Source organism: Chrysochloris asiatica, unplaced genomic scaffold (genome assembly GCF_000296735.1).
Source record: "Chrysochloris asiatica unplaced genomic scaffold, ChrAsi1.0 scaffold00050, whole genome shotgun sequence".
Taxonomy (NCBI): domain Eukaryota; kingdom Metazoa; phylum Chordata; class Mammalia; order Afrosoricida; family Chrysochloridae; genus Chrysochloris; species Chrysochloris asiatica.
The window spans coordinates 671,933-682,596 of NW_006408568.1; positions in this window are offsets into that span (position 1 = coordinate 671,933).

Here is a 10,664-nt window from a genome sequence, read left to right on the forward strand (position 1 = left end):
ATCCCCTTGTTCTGTTTGAATGACTACCTCTTTGGCTTATGTACAGCTTCCACATGCACACAACTGTTTTGGAATTCCCATTCTTTGTAATGTTATCCATAATTTGTATGATCCATACAATAAACATCTTTCTGCATTCTCTGCTTTCTGCTAAGATCCACCTGATATCAGCAATGACATCCCTTGTTTCATGTTTTCAGATTCTGAGTTCAGCTTGAATTTCTGGCAGCTTCCTGTTGATGTACTGCTGCAAACCCTTTAAAATTATCTTCAGCAAAATTTTAGTTGCATATATTAATGATAATTGTTCCATTCCACCTTCTGTTGGATCACCTTTCTTTGGAATGGGCATGAATATGGATCTCTGTCAATTGGTCTTCCAAATTTCTTGGCCTAGATGAATGAGTACCTCCAGGGCAGTATCTGTTTGTTGAAACATGTCAATTGGTATTATTTCAATTCCTAGAGCCTTGTTTTTCTCAAATGCCTTCATATCATCAATTCTTTTTTTTACTTCTTATTGTGAATTGAGTGAAGGTTTCCATATGCCTTCATACCATCAATTCTTTCTTTTACTTCTTATTGTGAATTGAGCTATCATAGTAAGTTTGTTTGTTTTTAAATAATGTAAAGGGGACTCCTGTTTAAATCCCCTCAGAATTTTCCCATTGGTAAGCTAAAATGCTTATTCATCATAATGGCCTAAAAGTGAAGCTAGAGCTACAGCCACAACTAGTGTGGAGGCCTTCCACTCTTAATGATGCCCCTCTCTTCTATCTTGAGACATTTGTTCAGGGGCAGAAAATTACAGACCGAATACCGGTACTAGAGAAGAGGGACCGGGTGGGACGAGTCCTGGGTTACTAGTTCTGGGACTCAACAGCACTCACTGCGGATCCTAGTAGCCGGCGCCCCGCCCCGCCCCTCTACGAGCCCGGTTACGTGGCTCTCCACGTGATCGCCAGACCAACGTGAGTCAGCGTCCCCACCTGGCGTGGTTTTGGTTACATAACTAGAATACGGGGAGGTTGCGCAGGATTTAGAGCGGACTGGTAATTCCAGGTTATGAATGTTTGTGGTCGCAGTCGCCATTTCCTCAGTGCCCCTGGGTTTGGGAGTTAGTCTTAAATTTGGATCTTCACGCCGCTGTTTACCAGCTTTGTGGCCTTGAACAAATTTAACAGCGTTAAGCCTCAGTTTACAATGCTGTAAAACTGGGGTATCTTTGTTGTTAAGTTAGCTTTGCGGCCTTTCACCATAGGAACTTTTAACCTGAGTTTAACAGTAAATCAAACCAAACCTACTGCAGTCCAGTTTATTCCAACACACTATGAATTTAATAATTGTTAAGTGATATGGAGTGGTGGGCATGAACTGCCAACCTTGCAGTTAGCAGTCCAGTGCTTATCCTACGGAGGTGGCCAGCCACTTTTCCACGCGCATGTCAGACGTGAGACTGGAATATGGTGGTCTAGCCCTGGTTCTCCTGAGCCTTTTAAGTATGTATATCTTGTAAAACTGATTGCAATATTGTTGTTTTAAACTATACTCTTAAAAAAAAAAAAAAAAAAAAAAGATTCTAGTGTTTTAAAATAGCTCCTTTATGTATAACACCATCATTTGAAGGCAATCTCAACCACAGAAATCAATGCTGGAAGAAAAACAAGTTTACTTCTGAAGAATAGTATTGTCCTCTCCAGAGTGGCACATAGATACGGTCTCATTGTATCCACATGTGCAATCAAGAGTCAAGAAAATATGAATTTAGGTCATAGAGTGTTCCTAGAACTGCTACAATGACACAAGTACATGTGATAAATCTTTAATGAATACTGAAAAGGCACTAAATGTGCGACTGGAAGACTAACCAAAAGTACTTCTTTAACAAAGGCAATAAATGGCCAAAAAAAGAAAGAAAGAAAAGCTCTTAGTCTCAAATCACAGTTCAAACCTCCTACCAGAGAAGACAGCCTATGGAAGGATTTCAAAACCAACCAAGTATGGCTTAAGAGTTTTAGAAACCATTTCAACCTCAAAGATGTGCAAACTCTTTCAAAGCCACATATATGAGGCTGAAATTCCTCCTTGACGTCTAACCCTAATGTAATGGTAATTTGGAAGTCCTTCAGCATTGCCAGTTGCATCATTTATATTAGTGGAAGCAATAATCAATATTGAAGAGTTTAATGCATGTTGGAAAGAGTGTATTTAGAATTTCAAGATGTGGTGCCATGAATTACTTTATGTGGCCCTTCTATCTTGTTCTTGTAATTCCCACAAAATGATTGCATAGGGCTATACAACTAAGATGTTTGTGGCCCACTGAGAGGATTTGTCAGTTTTTCCATCCCACAAGGCTTTAAAAAAACAAGAAAAACTGACCAATCCCCTTTGAGTTGGAATGGACTCCATTGCATATAACCACTAACTACCAACCACTAGACTTAAAGGGAAGGAGCCCTGGTAGTTTAATGGATTATAAACTGGACTGCTAACCATAAGGTCAGCAGTTTAAATTTACCAGTCACTCTGAGGGAGAAAGATGAGACTTTCTGCTTCTGTAGTAAAGATTTATAGCCTCGGAACTGACTCTATGGCACACAACCACCACCACCAGGTTTAGAGGGAGCCTGTCCCAGAGGTTGGAGGGGAACCTCACTACCATTAATAGGAAGAGTCAGGAGTGGAGTGCATCCTTTGGACCTGGGTCCCTGCCCTAAGAACCTCCTACACCTATGAGCAGAGAGAGCTGTAACACTGAAGATGGCATGATATGCACTGACACAGGACCATCAGGCTAGGTTTGCTGACCAATGGAGCAAGAGAGCTGAGCACCTTCAAGCAGGCTTCCTGGCAGAGTGGGGACACTCTGGACACTTATGATGGAACTAAATAGCTTTTTAGCACTTGCCTGAGCAGAGCAGAACGCAGGCTGAGAACTGTAACCTAGAGCCCAGGGCCCAGGGCTGAGAGACAGGCAGGCACAATCCAGAAGAAGCTGTCCTGATTACAAACAAAAACTGTATCCTGTTACTTCGAAGTTGATCCTGATCTTGAATTATAAACTATTACTTCCCTAATAAACCCTGTAAGCATAAGTATGTGAGTCCTGAGTGGCCATTGCAGCAAATTATCAAACCCAGAAGAGAAGTAGAGGGTTCCACAGAAGGGATGGCTGGTGTCAGAATTTGTAAAATGTTGGGAGGCTGGAGGTATGTCCGACTCCTGTTTGTAGGAGACAGCTTTGTGCTGGTGCTGAGCTTGCTGGTTCCTTTGAGCTATACTTGTTTAATCTCTTTTATATCTCAAAAGATATTGACTCAACATATAAACTAATCCTATAGATTGCATCAGGCCTCATTAACATAATACAAGTGAGGATTTACAACAAATAGGAGAGTTACCTCAGAGATCCTGGCTGGTCACATCAGATCACATCATGGGAGTGGGTAATTACATTATGTTAGATCTCATATGGGGGATTGTTATTGTTAGGTGCCATCGAGTCAGCACCAACTCATAGTGACCCTCTGCACAACTGAACAAACACTACCTGGTCCTGCACCAACTTCAAAATTGTTGCTACATTTGAACCCATCACTGCTGCCGCTGTGCCAGTCCATCACGTTGAGGGTCTTCCTCTTTTTCTCTGACCCTCCATTTGACCAAACATGATACGCTTCTTAAGGGACTGGTCCCACCTGACAATATTTTCGAAGTATGAGAGATGAAGTTTGTCCATCCTGGTTTCCAGGGAGCGTTCTGGCTATACTTCTTCCAACACAGATTGGTTTGTTCTTTTGTCAAACCATGATACTTTAATATTCTCCTCCAACACCATAACTCAAATGTATCAATTCTTCTATAGTCTTCTTTATTCATTGTCCAACTTTTGTATACATATGAAGTTACTAAAAATACCATGGCTTGGGTCAGGCACACGTTGGTCCTCAAACTGACTTCTTTGCTCTTCAGCATTTTAAAGAGGTCTTGTGCAGCAGATTCGTCCAATGCAGTATATTGTCTGATTTCTTAACTGTTGCTTCTATGAATGTTGATGGTTGATCCAAGCAAAGCCAAGTGTTTGACAATTTCAATCTTTTCTCCATTTATCTTGATGTTATTTATTGGTCTAGTGATGAGGATTTTTGTTTTCTTTACGTTTAGGTGCAACGTCTTTGAAGGCTAGGGTCTTTGATCTTCATCTGTAAGTATTTTAAGTCCTTTTCACTTTCAGCAAGCAAGGTTGTATTATCTGCATGTGTTGTTGTTGTTAAGTTCTGTTGAGTCAATTCCAACCCATAGCGACCCTGTATAGGGTTTCCAAGGAGCAGCTGGTGAGCTTGAACCACTGACCTTGCAGTTCAAATGACTTTGCAGTCTGACGCACTAGCCCACACAGGTTGTTAATGAGTCTTCCTCCAATCCTGATGACATGTTTTTCTTTATATAATCCAGTTTATTGGATTATTTGGTTGTTGTGGGTTTTTAAAAAATATTTTATTGTGTATTATGTGATAGTTTACATGGGAGAACATTAGCTTTACATTCATCCTATTGTATATTGTTTCATTGCCATGGTTACAATCCATGCATCATCAACCAACCAAAGGGTATACCCTGCAAGTCTGCCCCTGGTCATCAGCACACAGCCCCTCTCCCTCTCTGGATCTAAAGTCCCCAGCCGCTCCATCTCTCCACATCATCTTCATGGTCTCTGCCTCCATCTCTGGTGTCACTGCTCCCTTGATGGTCCCAGGGACCTCCGCTCCTAGACTGAAAAGTCAGTCACTCCTCTCCTTTTGCTATTAAATGTCTACCTTTACATTTCCAACACTCACAGTCAGTCCTTATAACAATTATTCACTATTGTATCACAAGAGACCTATCCACATCTTTCATCAGCCCCACCTAGATAGATTGGATACTACTCAGTGGAGATTCTACCTTCCTCCATGCCCTCTGGACCTAGGTTCCTTCTTGAAAGCTTGTAAGCCAGTTACTTCTTGCCTTTGTGGCTCCCCTCCCCCATTTTGGGTAGCCAATGTCCAAGTTGCCCATCCCTGTCTACTCTGTGTATGGAGGGGGTGGGAATGATCCTCACTGTAAAGATTTGTTCCCTCTTTTGAGCAACTGCATCCATAGGGATAGGTCAAGTTCATCAGCTTGTATCAGATTACTCTTTTTTTCCTCTTCTTTCTACTTCTAGTTGAGCTCTGATCATCGATCATCCAGTCATTGAAACCAGGTCAAGTGGGTATTATAAGCAAGTGTGGGTGTTCTTATGCATATGCCCTCTCTTATCAGCTGGACGCTTCACTCTCCATTCTAGTCCTCTGTGGCTATGTCACTGACTCTGAACTCAAGAGTCCCCAGGTCTTGCTACACTGCTAGCCAACCAGGTCTCCACCCGGGTTCACAGGAGTTTATTGAACATTGTAAGGCTTAACTTGCAGCTTCATTGCTGTTTTTCCCTTACTTCCCCTTCTCGGTTATGAACATGGTCAGTAATCACAGCGTGTATTCCCATTGCGTCTTAGTCTTGGAAGGGGGTGGATTATTTGTTCAGCATACAAATTGAATAAGTATGGTGAAAAACACAACCCTGGAACACACTTTTCCTAATTTTAAACCATTCAGTGTTCCCTTGTTCTGTTTGAACAACTGCCTCTTAGGTTCCTCATGAACACAGTTAAATGTTCTAGAATACTCATTCTCTATAATGCTGCCCATAGCTTGTCATGATCCACACAATTGAAAGCCTATGCATTGTCAATAAAGTGCAGGTCAACATCTTTCTGATATTCTCTGCTTTCAGCCAAGATCGATCTGATGTTAGCAATGATATCCCTAGTTACATGTTCTCTTCTGAACCCAGCTTGAACCTCCGCAAGTTCTCTGTCAATGTATGGTTGCAGCTGTTTTTGAATAATCTTTAGTAAAATATTGCTTGCATGGGATATTAATGATATTGTCCTATGATTTCCGCATTCTGTTGGGTCACCTCTCTTTGGAATGGGCACGAGTATGGATTTCTTCCAGTCAGTTAGTTGGCCAGGTATTTGTCTTCCGAATTTCTTGGCATAGATGAGTAAGTACCTCTAGTGTTGCATCAGTTTGCTGTAAGGTTTCAGTTTGTATTCCATCAATTCCCAGAGCCTTGTTTTTTGCCAGTGCCTTCCTTGGATTTCGTCCTTCGTTATCATTGGCTCTTGATCATATGCTACTTCTTGAAATGGTTGAACATCAACCATCTCTCTTTCTGGTACAGTGACTCTGTGAAGTCCTTCCATTTTCATCTTCTTTTTTTTGTCATTTAATAACTTTAATTTTTTTTCCCTTCCATCTTCTTTTGAGGCTCTCTGCATCATTCAATATTTTGCCCATGGAATCCTGCAAGTCGAAGCTTGAATTTTTTTCTCAGTTCCCTTAATTTGAGGAATGCTGAGCATGCTCTTCCTTTTTGATTTTCTAACTCCAAGTGTTTGCCCATTTCGTTGTAATACTTGACTCTGTCTTCTTTAGCTGCCTTTTGAAATGTTCTATTCAGCTCTTTTACCTCCTCATTTCTTCCATTTGCTTTAGCATCTGTACACTAGAGTGCAAGTTTCAGAGTCTCTTCTGACATCCATTTTGGTCTTTTCTTTCTTTCTTGTCTTCTTAATGACCTTTTGCTTTCTTCCTGTATGATGTTCTTGATGCCATCCCACAACTCTTATTGTCTTCAGTTTTTAGTGTCTAATGCATCATATCTGTTCTTGAGATGATCTCTAAAATCAGGTAGGATATGTTCAAGGTCATATTTTGGCTCTTGGGACTTGTTTTAATTTTCTTCAGCTTCATCCTGAACTTGCATATGAGTAATTAATGGTCTGTTCCACAGTGTATCCCTGCCTTGTTTTGGCTGATAATATGATACTTCCACTGTCTCTTTCCACAGATGTAGTCAATTTGATTTCTATGTATTCCATCTGGTGAGGTCCATATTGTATAGTCATCTTTTATGTTGTTTTAAAAATGTATTTGCAGTGAAGAAGTCACTGGTCTTGTAAAATCTTATCATGCGATCTCCAGCATCATCTATCACCAAGGCCATATTTTCCAACTATTGATCCTTTCTTTTTGTTTCCAATCTTTGTATTACTATCGCCAGTCATTATCAATACATAATGATTGCATGTTTGATCAATTTCAGACTGAAGAAGTTAGGAGAATTCTTCTGTTTCATCCTCACTGGCTTTAGTGGTTGGTGTGTAAATTTGAATAGTAGTGGTATTAACTGGTCTTCCTTATAGGCGTATGGATATTATCCTAGTCCAGTCTGCATTGTACTTCAAGACAGATCTTGATATGTTCTTTTAGATGATGAATGTGACACCATTCCTTCTCAATTTATCATTCCCGGCATAGTAAACTGACTGTCAGATTCAAAATGGCCAATGACAGTCCAGTTCAGCTCACTAATGCCTAGGATATTGATGTTTATGTCTTCTATTTCATTTTTGACAACTTCCAATTTTCCTAGATTCATATTTCATACTTTCCATGTTCCGATCTTTAATGAATGTTTACAACTGTTACTCTTTAGTTTGAGTTGTGCCCCATCAGCAAATGAAGGTCCAGAAGGCTTCACTTACTTCATCATGGTCACTCTAGTTTGAGGAGAGGTAGCTTTTCCCCAGTCACATTTTGAGTGCCTTTCAACCTGAGAAGCTCATCCTCTGGCATTATATATCTGACAATATTCTAGTGCTCTTCATCATGTTTCAGTATTCAGTACTTTGGTGCTGACAGCATTCCATTGCTACTCATAATGTTTTCAGTGACTAAGTATTTGGAAGTAGTCCATTTCTCCTTCTTCCTAGTCAGTCTTTGTCTAGAATCTCTGCTGAAACCTGTCCACCATGGTGATCCTGCTGGTATTTAAAATATCCGTGGCATAGCTTCCAGAATCACAGCAACATGCAAGCCACCACAATGCAACAAACTGACAGACGAGTGGTGGTCATGGGGGATTACTACGTCTTCAATGCTAAACCACTGAGAAACTAATCCCAGCCAAGTTGACACAGAATCTTAATCATTCTGAGCCGTAGTCTCAGAAGACACCATGATCAATTAGCATAACATAGTTAGTACACAGTGTTCTATGTCCTACTTTGCTGAATAGCAACTGGGATCTTAAAAGCTCATGATTATAGACAAGGACATAGCCACAGAGGGCTAGAGCTGAGAGTGAAGCATCCAGCTGATATGGAGTGAGAGGAGGTACACAAGAGCATACAAACTTGCAGATAGTACTCACTTGACCTAGCCTTGATGGCTTGAAAATCAGAACTCGACTAGAGGAAGATTAAAAAAAAAAGAACAAAACAATTTTTGATAAAGGAAACACAGGTAAATTGCTACAATTTGATGAACTTGATCTATACTCATGGAGGTAATAACTCTAAATACCAACAGAGAGGGAAGGAGCCTTCACATTAAGTATCAATGCTGTCTCCTCTGTACACAGGGCAGATAGGGATGGGCAACTTAGACATTGGCTACCTAAAATAAGGGGGCGATAAAGGCACGAAGTAACTGGTTTACAAAGTTTCAAGGGGAGCTTAATAATGTGGGGGGAGGGGGAGAAAGAGTCACCACGGAATAGTTTTCATCTTGTCAAGATGGGTCTGGTGAAAAGAGATGGGGATAAGATTCTTATGATTCAATAGTGAGTAATTGTTATCATGACTAATTGCGCCTGTCACAATTGTAAAGGTAGACGTTTTGTAACAAAAACAGGGGAGTGGTTAATCTTACAGTCCAGAAACAAAAGACCCTAGGACCATCAAGGGAGAAGAGCACAAGCAGAATGCGGAACCTTATCCAGAGAAGCAGCAGCGCCAGAGATGGAGGCAGAGATGGGGCATGAAGAAGGGGGAGTGGCTGAGGACTCTAGATTCATGGACTAAGAAGAGAGGGACTAAGAGCTGGTGGCCACTAGTCAGACTTGCAGAATGTGCCCTTTGGTGATGTAAACTATTATATATGCCTGAGTGTTTTAAAAAAAAAAAAGCTAAAGTGAATATAGAGAAACACTGTTAACTGATGGTACATGGAGGGGATTATAATCATTGTAATGAAACAAGGTGTATGGCTTATTGAATGTGAAACTGATGATCTGCCTTGTAAACTTTCACTCAATCCACAATAAAAATCTTAAAAAAAAATTATAAAAGATGTTTTTGAGATAATAGGGAGAAATTTGATTAAAGTACTATGTATCCGATTATATTAAGGAGTAATTGTTAATTTTGTTAGGTGTGATAATGATAATATAATTATAGAAGAAGATGTCCATATTTATTTTGAAATGTATACTGAAATGTATAACAATAAAGTGACATGATGTTGGGGGGGGCAGGGAAAGCTCATGAGTGACCATTTAAGGTACAACTATTATTGGTCTCTGCATGTGCGGAAGAAAGAAGAGTGGTAATAACTGAAGATACTTGGAACCAATTAGTCCAGAGGACTATGGAACTTGTGAACATCAGTCTCCACAACTCTGAGACCAGAAGAACTAGATGGTGCCCAGCACCAATTGCACTGAAAGGAATCACATTAGAATGTCTCAAAAGGAGTGGGAGAAAGTGTGGAACAAATTTCAATATTATCTAAAAAAAAAAAAAAAGCTTTGTTTTCTGGTCAGAAAGGGACTGGAGGATCCTGAGAGTATGGCCCTCGACCTTCAGATCCGGAAAGGAACTCATGCTCATGGCCCAATTTTAACCAAACAGTAGATAGGTTTATAGGGGGGACAACAACACTAGTAAGGTATACTCACTATAGAATGGCCAATCGAAATACAAAGTGCAATGTTTACGTAACAATAAATTTGAGAAGGGGCAGGGAGGTGGGTGGAAGGCAAATAGAAACCACAGGGAGGAAGCAGGATAACTGTTGTTGCATGGACAGGATAGTATACATTGAGATGAAACAAAGTGTATGATTTGTTGCATGTAAAACTGATGATCTCTTCTGCAAACCTCCACTCAATTCATAATAAAAAACAAAACAAAAAAATTCTTAACCATCACAGTCATGATGGAAAAAAATTCCTTGGTTAACTTTCATGGCCTTTTTCTGACCAATGCAGTTTTCAATTTCTTAACACTTCTACATAATAAACCCCAATGATCATCCTGTGTCCTTCAAGAAAATCTATCAAGATTGTTCCTTTCCATTGTAATGAAACAAAACATATTTGTTGAATGTAACATTGATGATCTACTCTGTAAACCTTCAACCAATTCTCACAAAAAAAGATGATCTCTTTGGCATCCCCAAAAACCTTAATATTCTGAGCTGACTTCTCTGCCTTAAACTAACTGTCCTAGCAGATCCCCTTGGAAGCGACTGTTTTGATTGGCCTTTTTTTTCTTTCTTTTTTTTTTTTTTTTAATTAAATGTTTTTATTTTGCATTGAGTGAGTGAAAGTTTACAGGGCACATCATCAGCTTCACATTCAACCATTCATATAGCTTGTTTCATTACATTGATTATTATCCCCGCCATATATCATCAGTTTACAGTGTTTCTCTCTATCCTCTTTAGCTTTTTTTTTTTTTTTGGATGGGGGGGGACTTGGCTTATTGGAATTTACAGTCTCGGCTTTT